We start from the raw sequence: 15,590 nt of genomic DNA, 5'->3' as shown, positions 1-15,590 counted from the left end.
ATTTCTTCTCTTGCATGGCCCCACATGAATATAGAATCCCTGCACACTCCTAGAGCAACTGATAAGATTCAGGTATTGAAGAATAGCTTTACCAAGGGCAACCTCAACGATGGGATTTGAACCGACACCTCCACACACTTAATCAAGCACTTTAGACCACTCAGCCTGACAACACATTTGTTAAATGTCTCGATGGGATCGACACATGGCCCTGCCGTTGCAATGCCTAACTTTCATCGATTTCAATCATGGGTTTACATACAGCAACTACAGTTTGTGGTGGAAAATACCACTTGTGTACAAACGGATGAGGTGGCCGAGTGGTTAAGGCGATGGACTGCTAATCCATTGTGCTCTGCATGCATGGGTTCGAATCCCATCCTCATCGAGCAACCAAAAAAATAAGACCTTTTTATGGCACTGTAAGATTTTGACTTACGCAAACATTGGTAAGATGGCCGACTGCCACCGCAAGAGCACAGAACTTGGTATCTGAGTGGTGAAGGCGATGAACTACATGTGTAGATTGGAAAACCAACCTCTTCGCAAATGTTTTTTTATTTCTTCTCTTGCATGGCCCCACATGAATATAGAATCCCTGCACACTCCTAGAGCAACTGATAAGATTCAGGTATTGAAGAATAGCTTTACCAAGGGCAACCTCAACGGTGGGATTTGAACCAACACCTCCACACACTTAATCAAGCACTTTAGACCACTCAGCCTGACAACACATTTGTTAAATGTCTCGATGGGATCGACACATGGCCCTGCCGTTGCAATGCCTAACTTTCATCGATTTCAATCATGGGTTTACATACAGCAACTACAGTTTGTGGGGGAAAATACCACTTGTCTACAAACGGATGAGGTGGCCGAGTGGTTAAGGCGATGGACTGCTAATCCATTGTGCTCTGCATGCATGGGTTCGAATCCCATCCTCATCGAGCAACCAAAAAAATAAGACCTTTTTTATGGCACTGTAAGATTTTGACTTACGCAAACATTGGTAAGATGGCCGACTGCCACCGCAAGAGCACAGAACTTGGTATCTGAGTGGTGAAGGCGATGAACTACATGTGTAGATTGGAAAACCAACCTCTTCGCAAATGTTTTTTTATTTCTTCTCTTGCATGGCCCCACATGAATATAGAATCCCTGCACACTCCTAGAGCAACTGATAAGATTCAGGTATTGAAGAATAGCTTTACCAAGGGCAACCTCAACGGTGGGATTTGAACCAACACCTCCACACACTTAATCAAGCACTTTAGACCACTCAGCCTGACAACACATTTGTTAAATGTCTCGATGGGATCGACACATGGCCCTGCCGTTGCATTGCCTAACTTTCATCGATTTCAATCATGGGTTTACATACAGAAACTACAGTTTGTGGTGGAAAATACCACGTGTGTACAAACGGATGAGGTGGCCGAGTGGTTAAGGCGATGGACTGCTAATCCATTGTGCTCTGCATGCATGGGTTCGAATCCCATCCTCATCGAGCAACCAAAAAAATAAGACCTTTTTTATGGCACTGTAAGATTTTGACTTACGCAAACATTGGTAAGATGGCCGACTGCCACCGCAAGAGCACAGAACTTGGTATCTGAGTGGTGAAGGCGATGAACTACATGTGTAGATTGGAAAACCAACCTCTTCGCAAATGTTTTTTTATTTCTTCTCTTGCATGGCCCCACATGAATATAGAATCCCTGCACACTCCTAGAGCAACTGATAAGATTCAGGTATTGAAGAATAGCTTTACCAAGGGCAACCTCAACGATGGGATTTGAACCAACACCTCCACACACTTAATCAAGCACTTTAGACCACTCAGCCTGACAACACATTTGTTAAATGTCTCGATGGGATCGACACATGGCCCTGCCGTTGCAATGCCTAACTTTCATCGATTTCAATCATGGGTTTACATACAGCAACTACAGTTTGTGGTGGAAAATACCACTTGTGTACAAACGGATGAGGTGGCCGAGTGGTTAAGGCGATGGACTGCTAATCCATTGTGCTCTGCATGCATGTGTTTGAATCCCATCCTCATCGAGCAACCAAAAAATAAGACCTTTTTTATGGCACTGTAAGATTTTGACTTACGCAAACATTGGTAAGATGGCCGACTGCCACCGCAAGAGCACAGAACTTGGTATCTGAGTGGTGAAGGCGATGAACTACATGTGTAGATTGGAAAACCAACCTCTTCGCAAATGTTTTTTTATTTCTTCTCTTGCATGGCCCCACATGAATATAGAATCCCTGCACACTCCTAGAGCAACTGATAAGATTCAGGTATTGAAGAATAGCTTTACCAAGGGCAACCTCAACGGTGGGATTTGAACCGACACCTCCACACACTTAATCAAGCACTTTAGACCACTCAGCCTGACAACACATTTGTTAAATGTCTCGATGGGATCGACACATGGCCCTGCCGTTGCAATGCCTAACTTTCATCGATTTCAATCATGGGTTTACATACAGCAACTGCAGTTTGTGGGGGAAAATACCACATGTGTACAAACGGATGAGGTGGCCGAGTGGTTAAGGCGATGGACTGCTAATCCATTGTGCTCTGCATGCATGGGTTCGAATCCCATCCTCATCGAGCAACCAAAAAAATAAGACCTTTTTTATGGCACTGTAAGATTTTGACTTACGCAAACATTGGTAAGATGGCCGACTGCCACCGCAAGAGCACAGAACTTGGTATCTGAGTGGTGAAGGCGATGAACTACATGTGTAGATTGGAAAACCAACCTCTTCGCAAATGTTTTTTTATTTCTTCTCTTGCATGGCCCCACATGAATATAGAATCCCTGCACACTCCTAGAGCGACTGATAAGATTCAGGTATTGAAGAATAGCTTTACCAAGGGCAACCTCAACGATGGGATTTGAACCAACACCTCCACACACTTAATCAAGCACTTTAGACCACTCAGCCTGACAACACATTTGTTAAATGTCTCGATGGGATCGACACATGGCCCTGCCGTTGCAATGCCTAACTTTCATCGATTTCAATCATGGGTTTACATACAGCAACTACAGTTTGTGGTGGAAAATACCACGTGTGTACAAACGGATGAGGTGGCCGAGTGGTTAAGGCGATGGACTGCTAATCCATTGTGCTCTGCATTCATGTGTTCGAATCCCATCCTCATCGAGCAACCAAAAAAATAAGACCTTTTTTATGGCACTGTAAGATTTTGACTTACGCAAACATTGGTAAGATGGCCGACTGCCACCGCAAGAGCACAGAACTTGGTATCTGAGTGGTGAAGGCGATGAACTACATGTGTAGATTGGAAAACCAACCTCTTCGCAAATGTTTTTTTTATTTCTTCTCTTGCATGGCCCCACATGAATATAGAATCCCTGCACACTCCTAGAGCAACTGATAAGATTCAGGTATTGAAGAATAGCTTTACCAAGGGCAACCTCAACGGTGGGATTTGAACCAACACCTCCACACACTTAATCAAGCACTTTAGACCACTCAGCCTGACAACACATTTGTTAAATGTCTCGATGGGATGGACACATGGCCCTGCCGTTGCAATGCCTAACTTTCATCGATTTCAATCATGGGTTTACATACAGCAACTACAGTTTGTGGTGGAAAATACCACATGTGTACAAACGGATGAGGTGGCCGAGTGGTTAAGGCGATGGACTGCTAATCCATTGTGCTCTGCATGCATGGGTTCGAATCCCATCCTCATCGAGCAACCAAAAAAATAAGACCTTTTTTATGGCACTGTAAGATTTTGACTTACGCAAACATTGGTAAGATGGCCGACTGCCACCGCAAGAGCACAGAACTTGGTATCTGAGTGGTGAAGGCGATGAACTACATGTGTAGATTGGAAAACCAACCTCTTCGCAAATGTTTTTTTATTTCTTCTCTTGCATGGCCCCACATGAATATAGAATCCCTGCACACTCCTAGAGCGACTGATAAGATTCAGGTATTGAAGAATAGCTTTACCAAGGGCAACCTCAACGATGGGATTTGAACCAACACCTCCACACACTTAATCAAGCACTTTAGACCACTCAGCCTGACAACACATTTGTTAAATGTCTCGATGGGATCGACACATGGCCCTGCCGTTGCAATGCCTAACTTTCATCGATTTCAATCATGGGTTTACATACAGCAACTACAGTTTGTGGTGGAAAATACCACTTGTGTACAAACGGATGAGGTGGCCGAGTGGTTAAGGCGATGGACTGCTAATCCATTGTGCCCTGCATGCATGTGTTCGAATCCCATCCTCATCGAGCAACCAAAAAATAAGACCTTTTTTATGGCACTGTAAGATTTTGACTTACGCAAACATTGGTAAGATGGCCGACTGCCACCGCAAGAGCACAGAACTTGGTATCTGAGTGGTGAAGGCGATGAACTACATGTGTAGATTGGAAAACCAACCTCTTCGCAAATGTTTTTTTATTTCTTCTCTTGCATGGCCCCACATGAATATAGAATCCCTGCACACTCCTAGAGCGACTGATAAGATTCAGGTATTGAAGAATAGCTTTACCAAGGGCAACCTCAACGGTGGGATTTGAACCAACACCTCCACACACTTAATCAAGCACTTTAGACCACTCAGCCTGACAACACATTTGTTAAATGTCTCGATGGGATCGACACATGGCCCTGCCGTTGCAATGCCTAACTTTCATCGATTTCAATCATGGGTTTACATACAGAAACTACAGTTTGTGGTGGAAAATACCACATGAGTACAAATGGATGAGGTGGCCGAGTGGTTAAGGCGATGGACTGCTAATCCATTGTGCTCTGCATGCATGTGTTCGAATCCCATCCTCATCGAGCAACCAAAAAAATAAGACCTTTTTTATGGCACTGTAAGATTTTGACTTACGCAAACATTGGTAAGATGGCCGACTGCCACCGCAAGAGCACAGAACTTGGTATCTGAGTGGTGAAGGCGATGAACTACATGTGTAGATTGGAAAACCAACCTCTTCGCAAATGTTGTTTTTATTTCTTCTCTTGCATGGCCCCACATGAATATAGAATCCCTGCACACTCCTAGAGCAACTGATAAGATTCAGGTATTGAAGAATAGCTTTACCAAGGGCAACCTCAACGATGGGATTTGAACCAACACCTCCACACACTTAATCAAGCACTTTAGACCACTCAGCCTGACAACACATTTGTTAAATGTCTCGATGGGATCGACACATGGCCCTGCCGTTGCAATGCCTAACTTTCATCGATTTCAATCATGGGTTTACATACAGCAACTACAGTTTGTGGTGGAAAATACCACATGTGTACAAACGGATGAGGTGGCCGAGTGGTTAAGGCGATGGACTGCTAATCCATTGTGCTCTGCATGCATGGGTTCGAATCCCATCCTCATCGAGCAACCAAAAAAATAAGACCTTTTTATGGCACTGTAAGATTTTGACTTACGCAAACATTGGTAAGATGGCCGACTGCCACCGCAAGAGCACAGAACTTGGTATCTGAGTGGTGAAGGCGATGAACTACATGTGTAGATTGGAAAACCAACCTCTTCGCAAATGTTTTTTTTATTTCTTCTCTTGCATGGCCCCACATGAATATAGAATCCCTGCACACTCCTAGAGCGACTGATAAGATTCAGGTATTGAAGAATAGCTTTACCAAGGGCAACCTCAACGGTGGGATTTGAACCAACACCTCCACACACTTAATCAAGCACTTTAGACCACTCAGCCTGACAACACATTTGTTAAATGTCTCGATGGGATCGACACATGGCCCTGCCGTTGCAATGCCTAACTTTCATCGATTTCAATCATGGGTTTACATACAGCAACTACAGTTTGTGGTGGAAAATACCACATGTGTACAAACGGATGAGGTGGCCGAGTGGTTAAGGCGATGGACTGCTAATCCATTGTGCTCTGCATGCATGGGTTCGAATCCCATCCTCATCGAGCAACCAAAAAAATAAGACCTTTTTATGGCACTGTAAGATTTTGACTTACGCAAACATTGGTAAGATGGCCGACTGCCACCGCAAGAGCACAGAACTTGGTATCTGAGTGGTGAAGGCGATGAACTACATGTGTAGATTGGAAAACCAACCTCTTCGCAAATGTTTTTTTATTTCTTCTCTTGCATGGCCCCACATGAATATAGAATCCCTGCACACTCCTAGAGCGACTGATAAGATTCAGGTATTGAAGAATAGCTTTACCAAGGGCAACCTCAACGATGGGATTTGAACCAACACCTCCACACACTTAATCAAGCACTTTAGACCACTCAGCCTGACAACACATTTGTTAAATGTCTCGATGGGATCGACACATGGCCCTGCCGTTGCAATGCCTAACTTTCATCGATTTCAATCATGGGTTTACATACAGCAACTACAGTTTGTGGTGGAAAATACCACATGTGTACAAACGGATGAGGTGGCCGAGTGGTTAAGGCGATGGACTGCTAATCCATTGTGCTCTGCATTCATGTGTTCGAATCCCATCCTCATCGAGCAACCAAAAAATAAGACCTTTTTTATGGCACTGTAAGATTTTGACTTACGCAAACATTGGTAAGATGGCCGACTGCCACCGCAAGAGCACAGAACTTGGTATCTGAGTGGTGAAGGCGATGAACTACATGTGTAGATTGGAAAACCAACCTCTTCGCAAATGTTTTTTTATTTCTTCTCTTGCATGGCCCCACATGAATATAGAATCCCTGCACACTCCTAGAGCGACTGATAAGATTCAGGTATTGAAGAATAGCTTTACCAAGGGCAACCTCAACGATGGGATTTGAACCGACACCTCCACACACTTAATCAAGCACTTTAGACCACTCAGCCTGACAACACATTTGTTAAATGTCTCGATGGGATCGACACATGGCCCTGCCGTTGCAATGCCTAACTTTCATCGATTTCAATCATGGGTTTACATACAGCAACTACAGTTTGTGGGGAAAATACCACATGTGTACAAACGGATGAGGTGGCCGAGTGGTTAAGGCGATGGACTGCTAATCCATTGTGCTCTGCATGCATGGGTTCGAATCCCATCCTCATCGAGCAACCAAAAAATAAGACCTTTTTTATGGCACTGTAAGATTTTGACTTACGCAAACATTGGTAAGATGGCCGACTGCCACCGCAAGAGCACAGAACTTGGTATCTGAGTGGTGAAGGCGATGAACTACATGTGTAGATTGGAAAACCAACCTCTTCGCAACTGTTTTTTTACTTCTTCTCTTGCATGGCCCCACATGAATATAGAATCCCTGCACACTCCTAGAGCAACTGATAAGATTCAGGTATTGAAGAATAGCTTTACCAAGGGCAACCTCAACGGTGGGATTTGAACCAACACCTCCACACACTTAATCAAGCACTTTAGACCACTCAGCCTGACAATACATTTGTTAAATGTCTCGATGGGATCGACACATGGCCCTGCCGTTGCAATGCCTAACTTTCATCGTTTTCAATCATGGGTTTACATACAGCAACTACAGTTTGTGGTGGAAAATACCACGTGTGTACCAACGGATGAGGTGGCCGAGTGGTTAAGGCGATGGACTGCTAATCCATTGTGCTCTGCATGCATGGGTTTGAATCCCATCCTCATCGAGCAACCAAAAAAATAAGACCTTTTTTATGGCACTGTAAGATTTTGACTTACGCAAACATTGGTAAGATGGCCGACTGCCACCGACAAGAGCACAGAACTTGGTATCTGAGTGGTGAAGGCGATGAACTACATGTGTAGATTGGAAAACCAACCTCTTCGCAACTGTTTTTTTACTTCTTCTCTTGCATGGCCCCACATGAATATAGAATCCCTGCACACTCCTAGAGCAACTGATAAGATTCAGGTATTGAAGAATAGCTTTACCAAGGGCAACCTCAACGGTGGGATTTGAACCGACACCTCCACACACTTAATCAAGCACTTTAGACCACTCAGCCTGACAACACATTTGTTAAATGTCTCGATGGGATCGACACATGGCCCTGCCGTTGCAATGCCTAACTTTCATCGATTTCAATCATGGGTTTACATACAGCAACTACAGTTTGTGGTGGAAAATACCACATGTGTACAAACGGATGAGGTGGCCGAGTGGTTAAGGCGATGGACTGCTAATCCATTGTGCTCTGCATGCATGGGTTCGAATCCCATCCTCATCGAGCAACCAAAAAAATAAGACCTTTTTTATGGCACTGTAAGATTTTGACTTACGCAAACATTGGTAAGATGGCCGACTGCCACCGCAAGAGCACAGAACTTGGTATCTGAGTGGTGAAGGCGATGAACTACATGTGTAGATTGGAAAACCAACCTCTTCGCAAATGTTTTTTTTTTATTTCTTCTCTTGCATGGCCCCACATGAATATAGAATCCCTGCACACTCCTAGAGCAACTGATAAGATTCAGGTATTGAAGAATAGCTTTACCAAGGGCAACCTCAACGATGGGATTTGAACCGACACCTCCACACACTTAATCAAGCACTTTAGACCACTCAGCCTGACAACACATTTGTTAAATGTCTCGATGGGATCGACACATGGCCCTGCCGTTGCAATGCCTAACTTTCATCGATTTCAATCATGGGTTTACATACAGCAACTACAGTTTGTGGTGGAAAATACCACATGTGTACAAACGGATGAGGTGGCCGAGTGGTTAAGGCGATGGACTGCTAATCCATTGTGCCCTGCATTCATGGGTTCGAATCCCATCCTCATCGAGCAACCAAAAAAATAAGACCTTTTTTATGGCACTGTAAGATTTTGACTTACGCAAACATTGGTAAGATGGCCGACTGCCACCGCAAGAGCACAGAACTTGGTATCTGAGTGGTGAAGGCGATGAACTACATGTGTAGATTGGAAAACCAACCTCTTCGCAAATGTTTTTTTATTTCTTCTCTTGCATGGCCCCACATGAATATAGAATCCCTGCACACTCCTAGAGCGACTGATAAGATTCAGGTATTGAAGAATAGCTTTACCAAGGGCAACCTCAACGATGGGATTTGAACCAACACCTCCACACACTTAATCAAGCACTTTAGACCACTCAGCCTGACAACACATTTGTTAAATGTCTCGATGGGATCGACACATGGCCCTGCCGTTGCAATGCCTAACTTTCATCGATTTCAATCATGGGTTTACATACAGAAACTACAGTTTGTGGTGGAAAATACCACATGTGTACAAACGGATGAGGTGGCCGAGTGGTTAAGGCGATGGACTGCTAATCCATTGTGCTCTGCATTCATGTGTTCGAATCCCATCCTCATCGAGCAACCAAAAAAATAAGACCTTTTTTATGGCACTGTAAGATTTTGACTTACGCAAACATTGGTAAGATGGCCGACTGCCACCGCAAGAGCACAGAACTTGGTATCTGAGTGGTGAAGGCGATGAACTACATGTGTAGATTGGAAAACCAACCTCTTCGCAACTGTTTTTTTATTTCTTCTCTTGCATGGCCCCACATGAATATAGAATCCCTGCACACTCCTAGAGCAACTGATAAGATTCAGGTATTGAAGAATAGCTTTACCAAGGGCAACCTCAACGGTGGGATTTGAACCGACACCTCCACACACTTAATCAAGCACTTTAGACCACTCAGCCTGACAACACATTTGTTAAATGTCTCGATGGGATGGACACATGGCCCTGCCGTTGCAATGCCTAACTTTCATCGATTTCAATCATGGGTTTACATACAGCAACTACAGTTTGTGGTGGAAAATACCACGTGTGTACAAACGGATGAGGTGGCCGAGTGGTTAAGGCGATGGACTGCTAATCCATTGTGCTCTGCATGCATGGGTTTGAATCCCATCCTCATCGAGCAACCAAAAAAATAAGACCTTTTTTATGGCACTGTAAGATTTTGACTTACGCAAACATTGGTAAGATGGCCGACTGCCACCGCAAGAGCACAGAACTTGGTATCTGAGTGGTGAAGGCGATGAACTACATGTGTAGATTGGAAAACCAACCTCTTCGCAAATGTTTTTTTATTTCTTCTCTTGCATGGCCCCACATGAATATAGAATCCCTGCACACTCCGAGAGCGACTGATAAGATTCAGGTATTGAAGAATAGCTTTACCAAGGGCAACCTCAACGATGGGATTTGAACCAACACCTCCACACACTTAATCAAGCACTTTAGACCACTCAGCCTGACAACACATTTGTTAAATGTCTCGATGGGATCGACACATGGCCCTGCCGTTGCAATGCCTAACTTTCATCGATTTCAATCATGGGTTTACATACAGAAACTACAGTTTGTGGTGGAAAATACCACATGTGTACAAACGGATGAGGTGGCCGAGTGGTTAAGGCGATGGACTGCTAATCCATTGTGCCCTGCATGCATGTGTTCGAATCCCATCCTCATCGAGCAACCAAAAAATAAGACCTTTTTTATGGCACTGTAAGATTTTGACTTACGCAAACATTGGTAAGATGGCCGACTGCCACCGCAAGAGCACAGAACTTGGTATCTGAGTGGTGAAGGCGATGAACTACATGTGTAGATTGGAAAACCAACCTCTTCGCAAATGTTTTTTTATTTCTTCTCTTGCATGGCCCCACATGAATATAGAATCCCTGCACACTCCTAGAGCAACTGATAAGATTCAGGTATTGAAGAAAAGCTTTACCAAGGGCAACCTCAACGGTGGGATTTGAACCGACACCTCCACACACTTAATCAAGCACTTTAGACCACTCAGCCTGACAACACATTTGTTAAATGTCTCGATGGGATCGACACATGGCCCTGCCGTTGCAATGCCTAACTTTCATCGATTTCAATCATGGGTTTACATACAGCAACTACAGTTTGTGGTGGAAAATACCACATGTGTACAAACGGATGAGGTGGCCGAGTGGTTAAGGCGATGGACTGCTAATCCATTGTGCCCTGCATTCATGTGTTTGAATCCCATCCTCATCGAGCAACCAAAAAAATAAGACCTTTTTTATGGCACTGTAAGATTTTGACTTACGCAAACATTGGTAAGATGGCCGACTGCCACCGCAAGAGCACAGAACTTGGTATCTGAGTGGTGAAGGCGATGAACTACATGTGTAGATTGGAAAACCAACCTCTTCGCAAATGTTTTTTTTATTTCTTCTCTTGCATGGCCCCACATGAATATAGAATCCCTGCACACTCCTAGAGCGACTGATAAGATTCAGGTATTGAAGAATAGCTTTACCAAGGGCAACCTCAATGATGGGATTTGAACCGACACCTCCACACACTTAATCAAGCACTTTAGACCACTCAGCCTGACAACACATTTGTTAAATGTCTCGATGGGATGGACACATGGCCCTGCCGTTGCAATGCCTAACTTTCATCGATTTCAATCATGGGTTTACATACAGCAACTACAGTTTGTGGTGGAAAATACCACGTGTGTACAAACGGATGAGGTGGCCGAGTGGTTAAGGCGATGGACTGCTAATCCATTGTGCTCTGCATTCATGGGTTTGAATCCCATCCTCATCGAGCAACCAAAAAAATAAGACCTTTTTTATGGCACTGTAAGATTTTGACTTACGCAAACATTGGTAAGATGGCCGACTGCCACCGCAAGAGCACAGAACTTGGTATCTGAGTGGTGAAGGCGATGAACTACATGTGTAGATTGGAAAACCAACCTCTTCGCAAATGTTTTTTTTATTTCTTCTCTTGCATGGCCCCACATGAATATAGAATCCCTGCACACTCCTAGAGCGACTGATAAGATTCAGGTATTGAAGAAAAGCTTTACCAAGGGCAACCTCAATGATGGGATTTGAACCAACACCTCCACACACTTAATCAAGCACTTTAGACCACTCAGCCTGACAACACATTTGTTAAATGTCTCGATGGGATCGACACATGGCCCTGCCGTTGCAATGCCTAACTTTCATCGATTTCAATCATGGGTTTACATACAGCAACTACAGTTTGTGGTGGAAAATACCACATGTGTACAAACGGATGAGGTGGCCGAGTGGTTAAGGCGATGGACTGCTAATCCATTGTGCCCTGCATTCATGTGTTTGAATCCCATCCTCATCGAGCAACCAAAAAAATAAGACCTTTTTTATGGCACTGTAAGATTTTGACTTACGCAAACATTGGTAAGATGGCCGACTGCCACCGCAAGAGCACAGAACTTGGTATCTGAGTGGTGAAGGCGATGAACTACATGTGTAGATTGGAAAACCAACCTCTTCGCAAATGTTTTTTTATTTCTTCTCTTGCATGGCCCCACATGAATATAGAATCCCTGCACACTCCTAGAGCAACTGATAAGATTCAGGTATTGAAGAAAAGCTTTACCAAGGGCAACCTCAATGATGGGATTTGAACCGACACCTCCACACACTTAATCAAGCACTTTAGACCACTCAGCCTGACAACACATTTGTTAAATGTCTCGATGGGATCGACACATGGCCCTGCCGTTGCAATGCCTAACTTTCATCGATTTCAATCATGGGTTTACATACAGCAACTACAGTTTGTGGTGGAAAATACCACGTGTGTACAAACGGATGAGGTGGCCGAGTGGTTAAGGCGATGGACTGCTAATCCATTGTGCTCTGCATGCATGGGTTTGAATCCCATCCTCATCGAGCAACCAAAAAAATAAGACCTTTTTTATGGCACTGTAAGATTTTGACTTACGCAAACATTGGTAAGATGGCCGACTGCCACCGCAAGAGCACAGAACTTGGTATCTGAGTGGTGAAGGCGATGAACTACATGTGTAGATTGGAAAACCAACCTCTTCGCAAATGTTTTTTTATTTCTTCTCTTGCATGGCCCCACATGAATATAGAATCCCTGCACACTCCTAGAGCGACTGATAAGATTCAGGTATTGAAGAAAAGCTTTACCAAGGGCAACCTCAATGATGGGATTTGAACCGACACCTCCACACACTTAATCAAGCACTTTAGACCACTCAGCCTGACAACACATTTGTTAAATGTCTCGATGGGATGGACACATGGCCCTGCCGTTGCAATGCCTAACTTTCATCGATTTCAATCATGGGTTTACATACAGAAACTACAGTTTGTGGTGGAAAATACCACGTGTGTACAAACGGATGAGGTGGCCGAGTGGTTAAGGCGATGGACTGCTAATCCATTGTGCCCTGCATTCATGGGTTCGAATCCCATCCTCATCGAGCAACCAAAAAAATAAGACCTTTTTTATGGCACTGTAAGATTTTGACTTACGCAAACATTGGTAAGATGGCCGACTGCCACCGCAAGAGCACAGAACTTGGTATCTGAGTGGTGAAGGCGATGAACTACATGTGTAGATTGGAAAACCAACCTCTTCGCAAATGTTTTTTTATTTCTTCTCTTGCATGGCCCCACATGAATATAGAATCCCTGCACACTCCTAGAGCGACTGATAAGATTCAGGTATTGAAGAATAGCTTTACCAAGGGCAACCTCAACGGTGGGATTTGAACCAACACCTCCACACACTTAATCAAGCACTTTAGACCACTCAGCCTGACAACACATTTGTTAAATGTCTCGATGGGATCGACACATGGCCCTGCCGTTGCAATGCCTAACTTTCATCGATTTCAATCATGGGTTTACATACAGCAACTACAGTTTGTGGGTGAAAATGCCACATGTGTACAAACGGATGAGGTGGCCGAGTGGTTAAGGCGATGGACTGCTAATCCATTGTGCCCTGCATTCATGTGTTTGAATCCCATCCTCATCGAGCAACCAAAAAAATAAGACCTTTTTTTATGGCACTGTAAGATTTTGACTTACGCAAACATTGGAAAGATGGCCGACTGCCACCGCAAGAGCACAGAACTTGGTATCTGAGTGGTGAAGGCGATGAACTACATGTGTAGATTGGAAAACCAACCTCTTCGCAAATGTTTTTTTATTTCTTCTCTTGCATGGCCCCACATGAATATAGAATCCCTGCACACTCCTAGAGCGACTGATAAGATTCAGGTATTGAAGAATAGCTTTACCAAGGGCAACCTCAACGATGGGATTTGAACCGACACCTCCACACACTTAATCAAGCACTTTAGACCACTCAGCCTGACAACACATTTGTTAAATGTCTCGATGGGATCGACACATGGCCCTGCCGTTGCAATGCCTAACTTTCATCGATTTCAATCATGGGTTTACATACAGCAACTACAGTTTGTGGTGGAAAATACCACATGTGTACAAACGGATGAGGTGGCCGAGTGGTTAAGGCGATGGACTGCTAATCCATTGTGCCCTGCATTCATGTGTTCGAATCCCATCCTCATCGAGCAACCAAAAAATAAGACCTTTTTTATGGCACTGTAAGATTTTGACTTACGCAAACATTGGTAAGATGGCCGACTGCCACCGCAAGAGCACAGAACTTGGTATCTGAGTGGTGAAGGCGATGAACTACATGTGTAGATTGGAAAACCAACCTCTTCGCAAATGTTTTTTTATTTCTTCTCTTGCATGGCCCCACATGAATATAGAATCCCTGCACACTCCTAGAGCGACTGATAAGATTCAGGTATTGAAGAATAGCTTTACCAAGGGCAACCTCAACGGTGGGATTTGAACCGACACCTCCACACACTTAATCAAGCACTTTAGACCACTCAGCCTGACAACACATTTGTTAAATGTCTCGATGGGATCGACACATGGCCCTGCCGTTGCAATGCCTAACTTTCATCGATTTCAATCATGGGTTTACATACAGCAACTACAGTTTGTGGTGGAAAATGCCACATGTGTACAAACGGATGAGGTGGCCACTCAATCCATTGTGCTCTGCATGCATGGGTTCGAATCCCATCCTCATCGAGCAACCAAAAAAATAAGACCTTTTTTATGGCACTGTAAGATTTTGACTTACGCAAACATTGGTAAGATGGCCGACTGCCACCGCAAGAGCACAGAACTTGGTATCTGAGTGGTGAAGGCGATGAACTACATGTGTAGATTGGAAAACCAACCTCTTCGCAAATGTTTTTTTTTATTTCTTCTCTTGCATGGCCCCACATGAATATAGAATCCCTGCACACTCCTAGAGCGACTGATAAGATTCAGGTATTGAAGAAAAGCTTTACCAAGGGCAACCTCAACGGTGGGATTTGAACCAACACCTCCACACACTTAATCAAGCACTTTAGACCACTCAGCCTGACAACACATTTGTTAAATGTCTCGATGGGATCGACACATGGCCCTGCCGTTGCAATGCCTAACTTTCATCGATTTCAATCATGGGTTTACATACAGCAACTACAGTTTGTGGTGGAAAATACCACGTGTGTACAAACGGATGAGGTGGCCGAGTGGTTAAGGCGATGGACTGCTAATCCATTGTGCCCTGCATTCATGTGTTTGAATCCCATCCTCATCGAGCAACCAAAAAAATAAGACCTTTTTTATGGCACTGTAAGATTTTGACTTACGCAAACATTGGTAAGATGGCCGACTGCCACCGCAAGAGCACAGAACTT

The 15,590-nt window shown here is 44.1% G+C and overlaps 18 non-coding genes across 18 annotated transcripts; all 18 read left to right on the top strand.

Annotated features, from left to right (window-relative positions):
- Positions 1 to 306: 306 nt before the first annotated feature.
- trnas-gcu (transfer RNA serine (anticodon GCU)) lies at positions 307 to 388 on the top strand. Its single transcript has one exon. It is a non-coding gene; the product is annotated as a tRNA-Ser (tRNA).
- A 477-nt stretch (positions 389 to 865) lies between these two features.
- trnas-gcu (transfer RNA serine (anticodon GCU)) lies at positions 866 to 947 on the top strand. The gene has a single exon. It is a non-coding gene; the product is annotated as a tRNA-Ser (tRNA).
- Positions 948 to 1,425: 478 nt separating this feature from the next.
- trnas-gcu (transfer RNA serine (anticodon GCU)) lies at positions 1,426 to 1,507 on the top strand. The gene has a single exon. It is a non-coding gene; the product is annotated as a tRNA-Ser (tRNA).
- A 1,037-nt stretch (positions 1,508 to 2,544) lies between these two features.
- Positions 2,545 to 2,626, top strand: trnas-gcu (transfer RNA serine (anticodon GCU)). Its single transcript has one exon. It is a non-coding gene; the product is annotated as a tRNA-Ser (tRNA).
- Positions 2,627 to 3,665: 1,039 nt separating this feature from the next.
- Positions 3,666 to 3,747, top strand: trnas-gcu (transfer RNA serine (anticodon GCU)). The gene has a single exon. It is a non-coding gene; the product is annotated as a tRNA-Ser (tRNA).
- A 478-nt stretch (positions 3,748 to 4,225) lies between these two features.
- Positions 4,226 to 4,307, top strand: trnas-gcu (transfer RNA serine (anticodon GCU)). Its single transcript has one exon. It is a non-coding gene; the product is annotated as a tRNA-Ser (tRNA).
- Positions 4,308 to 4,784: 477 nt separating this feature from the next.
- trnas-gcu (transfer RNA serine (anticodon GCU)) lies at positions 4,785 to 4,866 on the top strand. The gene has a single exon. It is a non-coding gene; the product is annotated as a tRNA-Ser (tRNA).
- A 479-nt stretch (positions 4,867 to 5,345) lies between these two features.
- trnas-gcu (transfer RNA serine (anticodon GCU)) lies at positions 5,346 to 5,427 on the top strand. The gene has a single exon. It is a non-coding gene; the product is annotated as a tRNA-Ser (tRNA).
- A 478-nt stretch (positions 5,428 to 5,905) lies between these two features.
- Positions 5,906 to 5,987, top strand: trnas-gcu (transfer RNA serine (anticodon GCU)). The gene has a single exon. It is a non-coding gene; the product is annotated as a tRNA-Ser (tRNA).
- A 1,035-nt stretch (positions 5,988 to 7,022) lies between these two features.
- On the top strand, positions 7,023 to 7,104 carry trnas-gcu (transfer RNA serine (anticodon GCU)). Its single transcript has one exon. It is a non-coding gene; the product is annotated as a tRNA-Ser (tRNA).
- Positions 7,105 to 7,581: 477 nt separating this feature from the next.
- On the top strand, positions 7,582 to 7,663 carry trnas-gcu (transfer RNA serine (anticodon GCU)). The gene has a single exon. It is a non-coding gene; the product is annotated as a tRNA-Ser (tRNA).
- A 479-nt stretch (positions 7,664 to 8,142) lies between these two features.
- On the top strand, positions 8,143 to 8,224 carry trnas-gcu (transfer RNA serine (anticodon GCU)). The gene has a single exon. It is a non-coding gene; the product is annotated as a tRNA-Ser (tRNA).
- Positions 8,225 to 8,705: 481 nt separating this feature from the next.
- On the top strand, positions 8,706 to 8,787 carry trnas-gcu (transfer RNA serine (anticodon GCU)). The gene has a single exon. It is a non-coding gene; the product is annotated as a tRNA-Ser (tRNA).
- A 1,038-nt stretch (positions 8,788 to 9,825) lies between these two features.
- On the top strand, positions 9,826 to 9,907 carry trnas-gcu (transfer RNA serine (anticodon GCU)). The gene has a single exon. It is a non-coding gene; the product is annotated as a tRNA-Ser (tRNA).
- Positions 9,908 to 10,385: 478 nt separating this feature from the next.
- Positions 10,386 to 10,467, top strand: trnas-gcu (transfer RNA serine (anticodon GCU)). The gene has a single exon. It is a non-coding gene; the product is annotated as a tRNA-Ser (tRNA).
- A 1,038-nt stretch (positions 10,468 to 11,505) lies between these two features.
- Positions 11,506 to 11,587, top strand: trnas-gcu (transfer RNA serine (anticodon GCU)). Its single transcript has one exon. It is a non-coding gene; the product is annotated as a tRNA-Ser (tRNA).
- Positions 11,588 to 12,626: 1,039 nt separating this feature from the next.
- Positions 12,627 to 12,708, top strand: trnas-gcu (transfer RNA serine (anticodon GCU)). Its single transcript has one exon. It is a non-coding gene; the product is annotated as a tRNA-Ser (tRNA).
- A 478-nt stretch (positions 12,709 to 13,186) lies between these two features.
- Positions 13,187 to 13,268, top strand: trnas-gcu (transfer RNA serine (anticodon GCU)). Its single transcript has one exon. It is a non-coding gene; the product is annotated as a tRNA-Ser (tRNA).
- The last annotated feature ends 2,322 nt before the right edge of the window (positions 13,269 to 15,590 follow it).

This window comes from Salmo salar, unplaced genomic scaffold, assembly GCF_905237065.1.
Source record: "Salmo salar unplaced genomic scaffold, Ssal_v3.1, whole genome shotgun sequence".
In the NCBI taxonomy this organism is placed as follows: domain Eukaryota; kingdom Metazoa; phylum Chordata; class Actinopteri; order Salmoniformes; family Salmonidae; genus Salmo; species Salmo salar.
Note: the sequence above shows the minus strand (reverse complement) of the source record. Positions and strands in the feature narration are given on the sequence as shown.